The following is a 17,786-nucleotide window of genomic DNA, read 5'->3' on the forward strand; positions in this document are numbered from 1 at the left end:
TAGTAGATACTGGCTGCATGACTTGGGGATAGGCACCTAATTTGAATGGAATAAAAAAATAAAGCCCTGCAACACACACACACACACACACACACACTTGAACTGAAAGAACTCTGTAACATAATTTAAACAAGATAATACTATGTTTGCTTTCTAGAGCTCGTAAAATATCTTTTTTAAATCAAATTGTTTGTTTTCATTTATATATTACTGTGATTCCCAAACTTTATCATGGTTTCATGATTTATAGGATGAAAGTAACTTGACTGAGCTCCTGTTGTATGCCAGGAGGCATTACACTTCTATTTTGTAATCAGTGCTTACTACAACTATGATATATATATTCCCTTTTCTATTTCTTCCACTTCTACGGACAAAGAAAAAGACAGATTTTTCTGTCTGCCCTAAGTCACGTAAAAATAGCAAGTTCTGATGAACCCCAAAACCCACCCAAATATTTTATACTATTTAGTAATATTTGTATATTATAAAGAAAATTCATGGTTATAATAAGTATCTGAGAATTAAGATGACCATCCAAGTAAGTGTATTTTTGAGAGTAAATATGCTTGATAATGATTACACCAAAACAAGAGTAATTCAGGACTCTAAAACCAGGACAACGGAAGCAAAAATAGACAAAGGGGATGACATCCAACTTAAAAACTTCTAAATATCAAAGGAAATAACAGATTAAAAAGACAACCTACAGAATGGTAGGAAATATTTGCAAATCATATATTTGATGATTAACAACCAAAATATCAAAAAAACTCCTTCAATTCAACAAAAAACCAACCTGATTTGAAAATGAACAAAGTACTTGTATAGACATTTCTTCAGAGGATATACAAATGACTGACAAGCTTTTCAAAAGGTGTGTAATTCATCATTGATTCATGATCATATCACTAATTAGCAGAAAAATTAAAATCAAAACCACAATGGTAATTCTATTTTTCGTTTTTGAGGAACCTCCATACTGTTCTTCACGGTGGCTGCAACAGTTTGCATTCCCACCAACAAAGCGTTAGGGTTCTTTGTTTCACATCCTTGCCAACACTTGTTATTTCTTGTCTTTTTGATTTTAGCCATTCTGATTCATTGTGGTTTTAATTTGCATTTCCATGATGATTAGTGATATTGAGCATCTTTTCATGTGTCTGTTAGCCATCTGTATGTTCCCTTCGGAAAAATGTCTATTCATGTCCTCTGCCCATTTTTAATTGGATTATTTTCTGGTATTGGGTTACATAAGTTCCTTATGTAGTTGGATACTAACCCCTTATTTGATGTATCACTTGCAAATATCTTCTATTCAGTAGGTGGTTTTGCTGCTAGTTTTCTTTGCTGTGTAAAAATTTTTTATTTTGGTGTAGTTCCAATAGTTTACTTTTGCTTTTGTTTCCCTTGCCTGAGGAGACATACCTAGAAAAATGTTTCTACAGCCAACGTCAAAGAAATTACTGCTTATGTTTTCTTCAAGCAGTTTTATGGTTCCCAGTCTTATATTTATCTCTTTAATCCATCTTGAGTTTATTTTTGTGTATGATGTATTTATCCAAAGAAAATGAATATACAAATTCAAAAATACTAATTTGAAAAGATATTATACAGGGGCACCGGGGTGGCACCGTCGGTTGAGTCTGGGAGGGACTCCGTGCTCAGCGCAGTCTGCTTGGGTCTCTCTCTCTCTCTCTCTCTCTCTGCCCCTCCACCCAGTCTCAATCTCTGTCTCTCTCAAATAAATAAATAAATCTTTTCAAAAAAGTAAAGATAGGGGTGCATCAGTCGTTGGGCGTCTGCCTTTGGCTCAGGTCATGATCCCAGGGTCCTGGGATCAAGCCCCACATCGGGCTCCCTGCTGAGCGGAGAGCCTGCTTCTCCCTCTGCCTCTGCCTGCCACTACCCCTGCTTGTACTCTCTCTCTCCTGTCAGATGAATAATAATAATAAAAAATCTTTAAAAAAGTAAAGATATTATACACCTCCTATGTTTACTGCAGCATTATTTACAATAGCCAAGACATGGAAGCAACCCAAGTGTCCATCCATAGATGAGTGGATAAAGAAGATGTGATTCCTACACACACACACACACACACACACACACACACACACACACACACACACACACAACGGATTACTAGTTTTAAAATGAATGAAATCTTGCCATTCCCAACAACGTGGATGGACTTGGGTGGTATAATGCTGAGTGAAGCATTACCATTTGATTTGTCATACGTAGAATAGACGAAACAAAATAGATGAACACAGAAATAGACAAAAAAAATCATTTTTTAAAGAAAGGTTTACTTTTAGAGAGGGAGAGAGAGAGCACACATGCTGGGGGGAGGGGCAGAGAAAGAGGGAGAAAGAGAATCTCGAGCAGACTCCTGAGTGTGGAGTCCAAAGTGGGGCGTCCAAAGTGGGGCTTGATCTCATGACCCTGAAATCATGACCTGAGACTAATTCAAGAGTTGCATGCTTAACTGACTGAGCCACCCAGGCACCCTAAAACAGACTCTTAAATACAGAGAACTAGTGTTTCCAGATGGGAGGTGGGTGGGAGGATAGGTGAAATCGATAAAGGGGATTAAGAATACACTTGTCGGGCGCCTGGGTGGCTCAGTCGGTTAAGCGACTGCCTTTGGCTCAGGTCATGATCCTGGAGTCCCGGGATCGAGTCCCGCATCGGGCTCCCTGCTCAGCAGTGAGTCTGCTTCTCCCTCGGACCCTCCCCCCTCTCATGTACTCTCTCATTCTCACTCTCTCAAAATAAATAAGTTAAATCTTAAAAAAAAAAAATACACTTGTCTTAATGAATAATGAGAAGTGTATAGAACTGTTCAATCATTATAGTGTACACCTGAAATAAAAGACTATGTTAATTATAGTTCAGTACAATAAACACACAATGAGATAATGCCTTATACCCATTATGATGGCTACTATCCAAAGAAACAGAAAACAACAAATTGACAAAGACAAAGAAATTTCAATCCCTGTGCAGTTTTTTTTTTTAAGCAAGGTTTTTTTTAAAGATTTTATTTATTTATTTGACAGACAGAGACACAGCGAGAGAGGGAACACAAGCAGGAGGAGTGGGAGAGGGAGAAGCAGGCTCCCCGCCGAGCAGGGAGCCCGATGCGGGGCTCGATCCCGGGACCCTGGGATCATGACCTGAGCCGAAGGCAGACGCTTAACGGCTGAGCCACCCAGGCACCCCAATCCCTGTGCATTGTTGAAGGCGATGTAAAATAGTGTAGTTTTATAGAATACAGTATAGGGGTCCTCAAAAACTTAAAAATAAATCTAACATTTGATCTAATAATCCTACTTCTAGGTATTTATCGAAAAAGACTGAAATCAGGATCTCAAAGAGTGATTAGCACCTCCCATGTTCACTGAAGTATTATTCACAATAGCCAAGATGTATAAACAACCCAAATGTCCATTAGCAGATGAATGAATAAAAAATGTGGTGTATACACAAAGTGGAATATTATTCTGCCTTAAAAATAAATTCTGTCACATGCTACAACATGAAACTTGAGAAAATTAAATGTGTTAGAAGCCAGTCATAAAGATAAATGCTGTCTAAGTGACTCCACTTCTTTGAGACATCGAAAAGAATCAAACTCCTAAAAATAATAAGTAGAATGGTATGCCAGGGGCTGAAAGAGCCCTTGTTCAGTCAGTACCAAGGTTTAGTTTTACAAAACAAAAATGTTCTAAAGGTCTGTTGCACAACAATGTGAAAATAGTTAACACCATTGAATTTTACACTTAAAAATGGTTAACATGACAAATGTTATGTTACATTTTTTACCACAATTAAAAAATAAACAATAAAAAGAAGAGTCATCTATATTTCATCCTCCTACGTCATTACAAAGCATTTATCCTGATGGAAATACAGAAGAAATTCCCTTTTCCCCTCCTGCACCACACCTACATCAACTACCCAGAGTTATTATTACCTTTAGAGTTAACTCCTCATAAAGTACATCTTCATTATCAATTCCGTTTGAACTCTTTTCTCAGTATTACTTACCTGGATCATAAGGACTTTGATTTCCCTGTAAAAATTAAAACTAGTCCTTTCTTTTTCAAGCCAAGAACTTTTATTAAAAGAGGATATATAGATACATAGAGATAGGATTCTTTTTTTGAACCGGTTCGTCATGGCTCTTGCTATAGTAAAATGTTTAATAAGAAACAACAGTAATATTATTAGATCATTAGTTGCTTTGAGATTAGAAAGTCTATCATTTCTCTACTGAGAGTAAATTCTGTGTATTGAATTGTGGGAATTAACACTGAAGTCAAAGAGCTTCGCTATAATTTTTCATTAATTAAGGAACTTAATTATTCAGCCATTGCAGTAATTTCTTCTTTCAAATGATAACAAATCCCTAATACACTTGGTTGGTTTATCTGTCCCCTTGGTTAGAGTTGTGATCATTATTTTTGAAATTAAATTCTCAGTCTGAATCTTTGCATTTATAAGACATCATTTATTATTGAGGTTGGAAAAGTATGTTATGAACATATTCTAAATCTGGAGGCAAAGTGGAAATCGCAGGGGTATTTTATCCATAATTATGAGATGGGAAAAGCAGTAAACAATGTCAAATATTCAGATGTTATCATGTAATTTGATGTTTTTCATCATTTCTGCCACATTCAGTGAATTATCAACCTCAAATCTTTGGGAGAGGGGTTGAAAGTGAGGACGCTTGACGACACAAGTTCAACATAACCAAATATGAAGTGATACGAGGCAAAAAGGGACCTTGACAAAACAGTGGAGGAGACTAAAATGACATACATTCCCCAGAATTCCCCTCCCTATATTGGCCACTAAAGTCATCTTATGAGATTTGGATAATGGAAGTGAAGCAGCAGCCATAGACTTTCATACTCTAAAGTTTGATGTAGGACATCAGGCATCTCAGGAATGGACTAAGGGAATAGGAAGTCTAGCAGCTCCTCCAGCTTTCCCCTAGATCTTCTTCTTCAGTTTGATTTTTGGGCCAAAGTGTTTATAGCATGTGATCAAGACCACTCCTACTGGTGTAGTGACCCACCTCTCCAAGGCTAGAGGTGGCTAGACATAGCTATGGATCTCAATTTATCTTCCTGAGTGCTATCACAGATCTGTTCCACATCCTGCTGTGCTTCCTGAATGTGAGTCAGGCTGAGCAAAATGGCTTCCGAATCAACACTAGACAGAGGGGCCTGCACAACCTACTCCAGTTGGTCCTAGAATTATGTGACGTTTAACTCGTAAAATAAATCCCGTATTATCATAAGTTGATGAGTTGTAGAGATTATGATTCTCTGATCAAACCATGACTGATTAAAATGCTCAGCAAGAAAGGCTTTGCATGGCTATTAGGTGGATTGTACTAATGCCCCTGATTATTCACACCTTTCGTCCTGTAGCTTTACAGTCCCTTCACATGGATTCTGGGCTCAGTCATGTGACTTGATGTGACCAAGGAGATATTAGCAAATGTGATCCAAGCTTGAAAAGCACATGCTTCTTTTTCCTTGCCCATTTCACAGCTGGGCTTGGCTTGCTCTTGAATCCCTGTATTTGGGCTCGATTGTTGAAAAGACAGGAGACAGGGAGCTAAACCCAGTCATCATTTCCAAGGTCATTCTAAACTTAATCTCCCCAGCTGACCCATCATTGACTGCATGATCAAGCCCAAGTGAGATTAGTCAAGCCTAGCCAAGATTAGCACAACAACCTAGCTTTATCTTCATGAGAAATTGAATAATGTTAATTATTTAAAGAGTTTATAATGCAGTATTAGCTAACTAATGCAGCAAGCATAGATCAGTTTACCACAGAGAAACATTTCCCAGATATGGGGCCTAGGGAAGAAACTAACACTTACACACTATTTGCTATATCACGCCCTATTCCAGGTATTTAATGTATGGCATTATATTTAATGTTACAGTAATTACATAAAATAACTTTTATTTTTCCCCATCTCATAAAGGAAGACAACATTTGTCTACCATTGGAACACAGAACTGAAGCCTATGTTCTTACAATTGTATTTTCTGGTAAAAGACATGTATACACAAACATGTGCACACACATATGTATACATGCATGCACTTGCCATTATCAGTAAGGAATAGATAAACTCGTTAACAGAGATGAACACAGTGCTGTTAACTCAGTGGAGGGGAATGAAGGGTAGAACATCAGAGTCACACAGTAGTCTTCTAAAAATAGATTCACCTCTTTATTCTGATGTGCATTCAGAAGATTGAGGGTTGGTCAAGTTAAAGAGACTACTCTATCTTGACTCAGATACAGGAAGTACCTCCCCTTCTTTCCACTTACTGTGAGCCAATAAACAAAGTACTCTCCCTCCACAAACACCTACAGAATAGAGTTCCTCTCTGGAAATCAAGTCCACAGAGCTCTAGTCTCACTAGAAGAACTTCTGGAGAATGCAGTGGAACCTCAGAAAAAGATGTATTTTCTCTGAATGGTCTCTGGCCTATACTCAATTTTTAAAAGACATTTATCCTTACATCAGTTCCAGACATCAAGGAGGTAGGGAGAGGATTATGATAAAGAAAGGAGGCTTTCTATATTGGAAGATATGGGAGCAAGGGGTGGAAAGGGGCAGAGCAAATCTAGTCTTGTGGCTGAGGCCCTCAATTGTTTGATTTTGTACTCTAAATAGATACAAGCAACAAAGTCTCCTCATGGTCTACATGCAATAAAATTTGAGCCCAAATGAAATAACACAAGTTTGGGGATATTTCACCTTTAGAAGATAATATGACGGATGTGGCAATCATCTCTCTGAATTTCATCATTAGTAGAATGCTCAAAGATAAAGAAAAGTGGGGAAAATAATGAGAATCTACTCTGGGACAATGCAGAAAAGTTAAAGGAGGAATATATAATTTCAGATTAATTTTGGCAATGTTCACAGCCTAACTTGCTTCAAAACCAGTTTGATAAATTCAGAGTCAGTTTTTAAGCCAAGATCAATACCATGAATTTCAACATTTCAAATTTTAGAGGAGAAACTAAGAATCATAGGGACAGAATCATTTTAAAAAGTGAGTAACACTGCCTTGTATTAATGGAGGGTCATTTTCCCAAGAAGCTCCAAGTATTTGATGTTATACTAATCTGATTCAGTATTCTTGAAGCACAGAACTCAAAGATGACAGAACTGAGAGAGATGACAGGAAGGGACTAAACCCGGTCTTTCAGATCATCTTTAAAAGGCAAACCAAATCACCTGAGGGGAATGACTGGAAGACTGAAAATGCAATCAAGACAATGGTGTGGAAGGGAAGGGCTAACCACATTCCAGGTGTTTAATTTCCTTCCCTAGTTATTTTTTCACTAAATAAACTTAAGTTAACGTGATATGGCAGAAAAATCCCAGAAGTGGTTGCCAGGGCCACTTTCTCCACTTTCTTAAATTCTTAGGCCAAACCTGGATTCAGAGTTAATGGTGCCCCTGTGTTAGGACAGCCAAGGGCAGAGAATGAGGTACTGACAATGCGTGTACCACATAGATGTCACCCAGGCATTAAGTCAGATTTCTGTTTCTATTCATAATTGCGTTCCTTACTGGACTAATGTTCATATTTGTGTCATTTTTTTCCTAAATAAAGCAATAGATATAGCTCTAACAGTGAAATGAAAAATTCAACAAAATATTATTTTTTCCATGTGTTTTCCCATGTAGAGACCACCCTCAGGCCCTGCTTATATTCCCTGCAGAGATTAAAGATGTTTATAATGGCTGTGTGGTCTACTAAGAAGAAATCTCTTGAAAAAAAACAGACATCCTAACCCCATTTCAGTCAGGAATTAGAAACCAAATAAATGAAATTAAAACTAACATTTTTAAGTTAATTGTTCAAAGGTTTACTTTTGTTCTTTTTTAGTTTGCCCAAGGCCGTAAAAAATAAAGTCTTATTTGTGATTTTATTCAGATTAACTTTTATCTTTTCAACACCGTCCACATATAAAAGTGTACAAAACTTTGAGTAGCAAATTTTTACTATTTCATTTCTATGTTATTTTGAAGAATATCAATACTGGATACTACACAGTTCAAAATGGGTATTTTCCCCCCTTATTTTGGTATTTTAATGACTTTCACATAAAAAAGAACTATCTCCATAAAATAAAGGACTGTAAAATTCTGTATAACAAGAGAAATAAAGAAAAATAGAATTTTCTGTGTTCCTAGAACAGTTCTTTGTTCAAAAACCTCATGTTCTCTGTGTCTTTGGTCATTTCTAAGTTACATATAAAAATGTTTAGGCAAATAATTATTTAAAGGTTGTCCTGCTTCTATCTTCTACAAAAAACCCTAACATCCTTAAAGACACTCTGTTCCTCACCTATAGAAATTACCACCCAGCCTCCAAAATGACAACTGCCCTGCTTCTGCAAGATAATTACTGAATTTTTGCAATCACAAAAGAAAATCCAGTACATTTAAGCCTCACTTCTTATTACCGCACAATCTAAAGACATTATCTCTAACAACAGATTATAGACAACAGGGCATTTCTTTCCTTTCTGGTTGCTGAGTAGCTGAGTCAGGCCATATGCTGTCAACTGTTGCTATGACAACGTGTGAAACAGGGAGAAGATAAGATGTCTGAAAACAGAATTCATTTACTTATCCATTTTTTCCTTTGATATGACACACCTGCTTACCTAGACAGGGTAGACATGTATACTTTAATTACCAGATATCCATTTACATTTATTAATAAAATCAGGTGCCAATCATTTTTACTTAAGTAAAAACATCAAACCATCTACTTGCACTACATGAGATTTTTTCCACCTCTTTATTTATTTTGCTTTCTGATTAAAAGCGACATGGTAAATAACAAGTCTTTATGTATTCTCTTTCTCCTGTCACAATGTGAAATAGACCCATATGTTAAGAATGTAAATAAGTTTTCACTATGGCATATTGTAAGAAACATTTTACTATTCAATAGTTATAGGAAGCTGAAACAGAGGGAGATAAGCCAGGGAGTGGAAAAGCCACTCAAACCTGTAATTCCCAAGTGTTATATTCAACCGTACAAATTTTCCCTGGAATACAATTCATCATACACATTATCTATGCACACAGAACTTTATTTTCAATTTGTCAGAAACTACCTGTAGGTAGTTTTTCTACTTTTATAACTGCAAGTAACTAAATTACCTGGTAGATAATTACTTCTTTCTCCGCTCATATACTAGCTTATTATAGAAGTTACCAAGGAATGGACTTCATCTACCACTAAGTATCACTTTGCATAATATCCTCAAAGTTCATTCATGTCACGAATGGCAGGTTTTCCTTCTCTCACATGGTTGAATAATATTCCAGTCTCTGTGTGTGTGTGTGTGTGTGTAGCTCACATTTTCTTTATCCATTCATCCATAGATGAACACTTAGGTTGGTTCCATATCTTGGCTATAATGTGAATATACGGTGAATAATGCTGTAATCAGTAGAGGGGTGCAGATATCCCTTCAAGATGATTTTTTTCCTTTAGGTATATACTCATAAGTAAAATTGCTGGAATATATGGTGATTCTATTTCGTAAATTTTTGAAGAGCTTCTACAGTGTTTTCTGTAGTGTCTGTACCAATTTATATTCCCATAAAATGTGCACAAGACAAGGGTTCCCTTTTCTTTACATCTTTGCCAATATTCGTTATCTCTTTTCTCTTTGAGGATAGCCATTCTAAAGGTGTGAACTGATATCTCATTGTGGTTCTGACGTGCATTTCTGTGATGATTAGTGATATTGAACATCTTTTCTTGTGCCTGTTGACCATTTATATGCCTTCCTTAGAAAAATCTCTATTCAAATTCTTTGCCCACTTTCTAATCTCATTATTTCTTTTTTTGCTATTGAGTTGTAAGTGTTCTCATTTTGGATGTTCACCTCTCATCAGACAGGCAGTTTGTAAATATATTGCTCCATTCCATAGGTTGCCCTTTCATTTTGTTGTTTCTTTTGCTGTGCAGAAGCTTTTAAGTTTGATACAGTCCTACTTGTAGGTTTTGCTTTTGTTGGTTATGTTTTTGGTGCCATATCCAAATAATCAATGCCAAGACCTGTTTCAAGGAGCTTTTTCCCTTATGTTTTCTTACAACTGTCTCAACTTAAGAAGAGGAGTGGAGAAAGAAGGACAAGGATGAAGAAGAACAAAAGAAGACAACTGTAGAATTTTATACCTGATCGTAGCAGACATTCTCAAGGAATCTAATGAGAAAAGCATTCCTAAAGTAAGTCAGGTAGGTTTTCTTAGGGTCCCTATGTCTTTAAAATTGGACTTCTATCACCTTCAGCCACATGTAAATTCAGTAATATATACCTAAGCACAACCAGTTTTTTTTATTAAATAGTAAAAGCAATGTGACTCTTCTCAAAAAAGGCAAAAACAGAGACAAAAACAAAACCAAAAAACAAACACACACTACCACAGGTGTCATTTATCACCTCAGATCTAATCATGAGAGTAAGGATTTTAAGCATTTTGAGACTGAAAACATATGATTAAATGCAAGAAATACCTGAACTCTATGGTGAAAAGGGAAAGGCAAATGAGCATTTATGTTTACCTTCCATCTATCCCCAATCAGTTTAAAATGATAAAAAATACACAAAATAAAATAAGTCCATAGGAAAACAAAACCACACTAGACATAGCAAAGAACTTAAAAACTTTATAGATAAAACAGAGGAAAATATATCAACAGTGAACCCCAACTTGGATGATAAACTACAGTACAAAATAATTAAAGACAGGACCACGCAAAAGCTATTTTCCTGACAGAAACCTGGAATTATCCCAATTAAATGCAGCAGAGGCTGGAAGCCAGAGCTAAGTGGTCAGTTAGATAACTGATTAAAAGTCTGTGGAACACTTGCAACAATCTCCTACTCTCAGTGCTGCTGGTTTTGATGTTTTCCTTCCAGCTAAACACAGAATAGGTTTCTGAATAAACACAGAATAGGTTTCTGGATAAAGTAATGAGTCTGCTGTTGGATATTACCAAAGCAAATGTTGGAGCCAAACTGAAGCTAAAAGATGTCTCAAATTGAGAAACCTAACTGAGCTCATCCCAAAAAGAAAGATGACCTGATCACATGTTCCAACCCTGTTCTTTCACAGCAGCTCAAAATTTTATCAGAATCTTAAGGTATTGCCAATGAAACTGAGAATATTTACTGATGATATGAATACACATTCCAGAAAAATATACCACTCTATTACAAACCTTATACAATGGACAGATGACAAAGATATTTCACCAAACATTTAAAGAAAACAACAGCATGAAAGAAAGCCATCAAAATCAAAGAACACCAAGTGTATTATTTTTAAATAATTAAAATTTGTGTCCTAAGATTTATAAAACAAAATCTTGATGCTATGAGCACAATGGAACTCTTAGAAATTAAATATGATTTGAGGGGCGCCTGGGTGGCTCAGTCGTTAAGCGTCTGCCTTCGGCTCAGGTCACGGTCCCAGGGTCCTGGGATCGAGCCCCGCATCGGGCTCCCTGCTCGGCGGGGAGCCTGCTTCTCCCTCTCCCACTCCCCCTGCTTGCGTTCCCTCTCTCGCTGTGTCTCTCTCTGTCAAATAAATAAAATCTTAAAAAAAAAAAATTAAATATGATTTGAAAAAAATGCTTTAAAAAGAATAAAACTAACTCAGCTGAAGATTAAAGGACAACACTGGATATTTAGAGTCCCAAAATGCCATGCAAAAACAAAATGATATGAATTTTTTTTCATTTGCTTATTTTTTATTTTTTTTAAATTTAAATGCAATTAATTAACATATAATGTGTTGTTTCAGAGGTAGAGGTCAATGATTCATCACTCTTAAATAATACCCAGTGTTCATTACATCACCTGCCCTCCTTAATGTCCATCATCCAGTTACCCCATTCCCCCACCACCTGCCCCTCCAGCAACCCTCTGTTTTCTATGATTAAGAGTCTCTTATGGTTTGTCTCCCTCTAGGATTTCATCTTGTTTTATTTTTTCCTCTCTTCCCCTATGATCCTGTTTTTTTTTCTTCAATTCCACATGAGATATGATAATTATCTTTCTCTGATTGACTTGTTTCACTTAGCATAATAACTTCTAGTTCCATCCACATCATTGTAAATGGCAAAATTCCATTCTCTTTGATAGCGGAGTAGTATTCCACTGTGTATATATGTATACTACATCTTATCCATTCATCTGTCGATGGACATCTGGGCTCTTTCCATACTTTGGCTATTGTGGACATTGCTGCTATAAACATTGGGGTGCAGGTGCCCCTTCAGATCAATACATTTGTATCTTTGGGGTAAATACCTCGTAGTGCAATTGCTTGGTCATAGGGTATTTCTATTTTCAACCTTTTGAGGATCCTCCATACTCTTTTCCAGAGTGGCTATGTCAGCTTGCATTCCCACCAACAGTGTAAGAGGGTTTCCCTTTCTCCACATCCTCACCAACATCTGTCATTTCCTGACTTGGTAATTTTAGACATTCTGACTGGTGTGAGGTGGTATCTCATTGTGATTTTGATTTGTATTTCCCTGATGCTGAGTGATGAGGAACATTTTTTCATGTGTCTGTTGGCCATTTGGATGTCTTCTTTGGAGAAATGTCTGTTCATGTCTCTGCCCATTTCTTGGTTGGATTATTTGTTCTTTGGATGTTGAGTTTAGTAAGTTCTCTATAGATTTTGGATACTAGCTCTTTATATGATAAGACATTTGCAAGTATCTTCTCCCATTCTGTCAGTTTTCTTTTGGTTTTGTCAACTATTTCCTTTGCTGGGCAAAAGCTTTCTATATTGATGAAGTGCCAATAGTTCGTTTTTGCCTTTGCTTCCCTTGCCTTTGGAGACATGTCTATCAAGAAGTTGCTGCAGCTGAGGTCACAGAGGTTGTTGCCTGTGTTCTCTTCTAAGATTTTGATGGATTCCTGTCTCACATTTAGGACTTTCATCCATTGTGAGTCTATTTTTCTGAATGCTGTAAGGAAATGGTCCAGTTTCATTCTTCTGCATGTGGCTGTCCAATTTTCCCAGCAGCATTTGTTGAAGAGACTGTCTTTTCCATGGGCTATTCTTTCCTGCTTTGTTGAAGATTGGTTGACCATAGAGTTGAGGGTCCATTTCTGGGCTCTCTATTCTGTTCCATTGATCTATGTGTCTGTGTTTGTGCCAGTACCATACTGTCTTGTTAATTATAGCTTTGTAATAGAGCTTGAAGTCCGTGATTGTGATGCCACCAGTTTTGGTTTTCTTTTTCAACATTCCTTTGGCTATTCGGGGTCTTTTCTGGTTCCATACAAATTTCAGGACTATTTGTTCCAGCTCTGTGAAAAATGTTGATGGTATTTTGTTAGGGATGGCATTAAATCTGTAGATTACTTTGGGTAGCGTAGACATTTTAACAGTATCTGTTCTTCCAAACCATGAGCATGAAATGTTTTTCCATTTGTTTGTGTCTTCCTCTGTTTCTTTCATGAGTGTTCTATAGTATTCTGAGTACAGACCCTTGCCTCTTCGGTTAGGTTTATTCCTAGGTATCTTACGGTTTTGGGTGCAGTTGTAAATGGGATTGACTTCTTAATTTCTCTTTCTTCTCATTATTAGTGTATAGAAATGCAACTGATTTCCATGCACTGATTTTATATCCTGCCACTTTGTTGAATATCTGTATGAGTTCTAGCAATTTTGGGGTGGGGTCTTTTGTGTTTTCCATATAAAGTATCATGTTATCTTCAAAGAGTGGGAGTTTGACTTCTTTGCTAATTTGAATGCCTTTTATTTCTTCTTGCTGTCTGATTGCTGAGGCTAGGATTTCTAGTACTATGTTGAACAGTAGTGGTGTTAGTGGGCATCCCTGACATATTCCTGACCTTAGGGGGAAAGCTCTCAGTTTTTCCCCATTGAGAACGATATCCACTGTGGGCTTTTCGTAGATAGCTTCTACGATATTGAGGTATGTTCCCTCTGTCCCTACACTGTGAAGAGTTTTAGTCAAGAAAGGATGTTTTACTTTGTCAAATGCTTTTTCTGCATCTATTGAGAGGATCATATGGTTCTTGTCCTTTCTTTTATTTAGTGTATCACATTGATTGATTTGAGGTTGTTGAAACACTCTTGCAACCCAGAAATAAATCCCACTGCGTTGTGGTGAATAATCCTCTTAATGGACTGTTGGATCCTATTGGCTAGTATTTTGGTGAGAATTCTTGCATCCATGTTCATCAGGGATATTCGTCTGTAATTCTCCTTTTTGATGGGGTCTTTGTTTGGTTTTGGGATCAAGGTAATGGTGGCCTCAAAAAACGAGTTTGGAAGTTTTCCTTCCATTTCTATTTTTTGGAACAGCTTCAGAAGAATAGGTATTCATTTTTCTTTAAATGGTTTGGTAGATTTCCCCTGGGAAGACATCCAGCCCTGGGCTCTTGTTTGTTGCAAGATTTTTGATTACTGAGTTCAATTTCCTTGCTGGTTAAGGGTCTGGTCAGGTTTTCTATTTCTTCCTGTTTCAGTTTTGGTAGTTTATAAGTCTCTAGGGATGCATCCATTTCTTCCAGAGAGCCTAACTTGTCGGCATATAGTTGCTCATAATATATTCTTATAATTGTATTTCTTCGGTGTTGGCTGTGATCTCGCCTCTTTCAATTCATGCTTGTATTTATTTGGGTCCTTTCTCTTTTCTTTTTGTTAAGTCTGGCCAGGCAATTATCAATCTTATTAATTCTTTCAGAGAACCAGCTCTTAGTTTCTTTGAGCTGTTCTTTTGGTTTCTATTTCATTGATTTCTACTCTGATCTTTATTATTTCTCTTCTCCTGCTGGGTTTAGGCTTTATTTGCTGTTCTTTCTCCAGCTCCTTTAGGTGTAAGGTTAGGTTGTGTATTTGAGAACTTTCTCATTTCTTGAGAAAGGCTTGTATTGCTATATACTTCCCTCTTAGGACCACCTTTGTTGCATCGCAAAGTTTTGAACAGTTGTGTTTTCATTTTATTTCCATTGATTTTTTTAAATTCTTCTTTAATTTCCTTATTGGCCCATTAATTCTTTTGTAGGATGCACTTTAACCATGTATTTGAGTTCTTTCCAAAATTCCTCTTGTGATTAAGTTAGAGTTTCAAAGCACTGTGGTCTGGAAATATGCAGACCACATATTCAATCTTTTGGTACTGGTTGAGACCTGACTTGTAACCCAGTATATAATCTATTTTGGACAATGTTCCATGTGCACTCAAGAACAATGTGTATTCTACTGCTTTAGGATGAAATGCTCTGAATATATCTATGAAATTCATCTGGTCCAGTGTGCCATTCAAAGCTCTTGTTTCTTTGCTGATCCTCTGCTTAGATGATATGTCCATTGTGGTGAGAGGGGACATTAAAGTTCCCTATTATTTTATTATCAATGATGCATTTCTTTAATTTTGTTATTAATTGGTTTATATAATTGTTTGCCCCCCCCCCCCGTTAGGGGCATAAATATTTATAATTGTTCAATCTTGTTGGGTAGAAACTTTAATTATAATATAGTGTCCTTCCTCATCTTCTATTACAGTTTCTGTTTTAATGTCTAATTTGTCTGATATAAGGATTGCCACTCCAGCTATCTTTTGATGTCCATTAGCATGACACATGGTTTTCCACCCCCTCACTTTCAATTTGGAGGTGTCTTAGGTCTAAAATGAGTCTCTTGCAGACAGATCTTACTTTTCTTATCCAATCTGATACCCTGTGTCTTCTGATTGGAGCATTTAGCCCATTTACATTCAGAGTAACTACTAAAAGATATGAATTTAGTGCCATTGTATTACCTGTAGAGTCACTCTTTCTGTATATTGTCTCTGTTCCTTTCTGGTCTATGTTACTTTGGGCTTTCTCTTTGCTTAGAGAATCCCCTTTAATATTTATTGCAGGTAATACAGATGTTTTAAACACAATTAAGAAGTATAGAAACTAGATTAAAAATATAATCTAATATCAATCAAAAGGATAAAAAAAGGAATAAAGCCACCTAGTCCTGCAGTATTTCCTGCCACAAGATCAATGACAGCTGAAGTATACATTTCCTTCCGAGAAAACCTGCCTCCCTCTCTCACACATAAATAAACTTTCAAAATGTGACCTGCTCCCCCAGACCCAGGAAAGTCAATCACAACAAGCAATATTACATTTTCCTAAATCTGGCTGATTTGGGAAATTTACTCCATTCATATTTATTATAGTCATTATTGTATTTGGTTTTATTTCAGCCATAATATTAGCAAAGTAACTGCTAGTTGTACATAAATAGACAAAAGCATGGCCTAATATTTTAAATGTAATAAAATTTATTTCTCATGTAATAGTCTTCAGTAGTCCCAAATAGCAAGGAGCAGAGGGCTTTTCCATAGAATCATTAAAAGACTCATTAATAGAGGTTTTACTTTCTTCAATGAATCAAGTGCAAGTTATCATAGTCATCTCTATCTAGTCTGAGGAAACAACAACAAAGTATCAAGGAGACTTCATGAGGGAATTTTTGGCACCATTCCCAGAAGTGACATATATGGCTTTGTTTTTGTTTTTTTTATGCCTTATTGTCTAGAAGTCACATGCCTACAGCAAACTGCACAGAAATATGGAAAATGGAGTCTACTCATGTGCCCAGAAGAAAAAGATAAGGAGTTTAGTCAGATTCTGGTACAGTATCTTATTTTTCAATGTCTGTTATGTTTCTTTAAAATTTATTATTGCCTGTGTTAATCATGTTGTTTTTTATCTTCTGCTATATTGGATGTTTTAGTTTTTATTTATAACCTACTAATGTTAGTATTCAAACTTATAGCTGTCATTTGAAAACAGTTTCATATTAATGTCAAAAAATGATTATCTAGAACCCCTTTACTTGACCTAAGAGTATTAGCACACTTTTATTTTCTCCTCTTACCAATGCCCCACTTATGAGTTTTTAAAGTTACTGATTTTTACTTTGCATTATTATCTATGAATTATAGTTCTTTATTTTTAAATCTTTATCCAACAATTAAACTTCATTTCATAGCCTCTCTATTTGCTTGTTACTTCTTGTATATTATATTTCTCTCAAACTATCACTCGGTCTTCTCCTAGCTGGAGTACATTTACGAGTAATTTAATTTTCAGAGAAACTAGTGGGTGATAAATTTCTGGGTGCTTATGTGTTCAAAAAATTTTTTTTTCTCCATTGTGGAGAATATCTGGACTGCCTTTGTGATTCTCAAGTCAAGTTTCTTTCTCTGAAAAGTGGGTATTGGAGCGGTGATGACAGTCATGGAGGCAAAACACCAGGAGAGTGCTGTACTGGTAGCGCATGAAACCCAGGGGTATCCTCAGGCCCATGACAGTAAGGTGCAAGTCATAGGAGGACTTTTTGTGGGACATACGAATTTATCCTGTGATAAACATTCAATAATAATAGGAGAAAACTTGATAGGGCTAACACCTGGTATATAACCCAGCAATGCGGTCATGCTTTGTTTCCATTTAAAAAGAAGGTGTAATCTCATTTTTAAATTACAAGCTATTTGAGAAGCATAAAAATATAGTAATTATAATATAACAACTGTTCATAATCTTTATTGAACACCTACTATGTGTCAGACCCTATAGGAGAACTTCCCCATTATTCTAAGATAACCAAAAATTCATCAAGATCTAGATGATTATTTCTATTTTACACA

Source organism: Eumetopias jubatus, unplaced genomic scaffold (genome assembly GCF_037043125.1).
Source record: "Eumetopias jubatus isolate StellerSeaLion01/CBP00866 unplaced genomic scaffold, mEumJub1_p1.0 scaffold_9, whole genome shotgun sequence".
Taxonomy (NCBI): domain Eukaryota; kingdom Metazoa; phylum Chordata; class Mammalia; order Carnivora; family Otariidae; genus Eumetopias; species Eumetopias jubatus.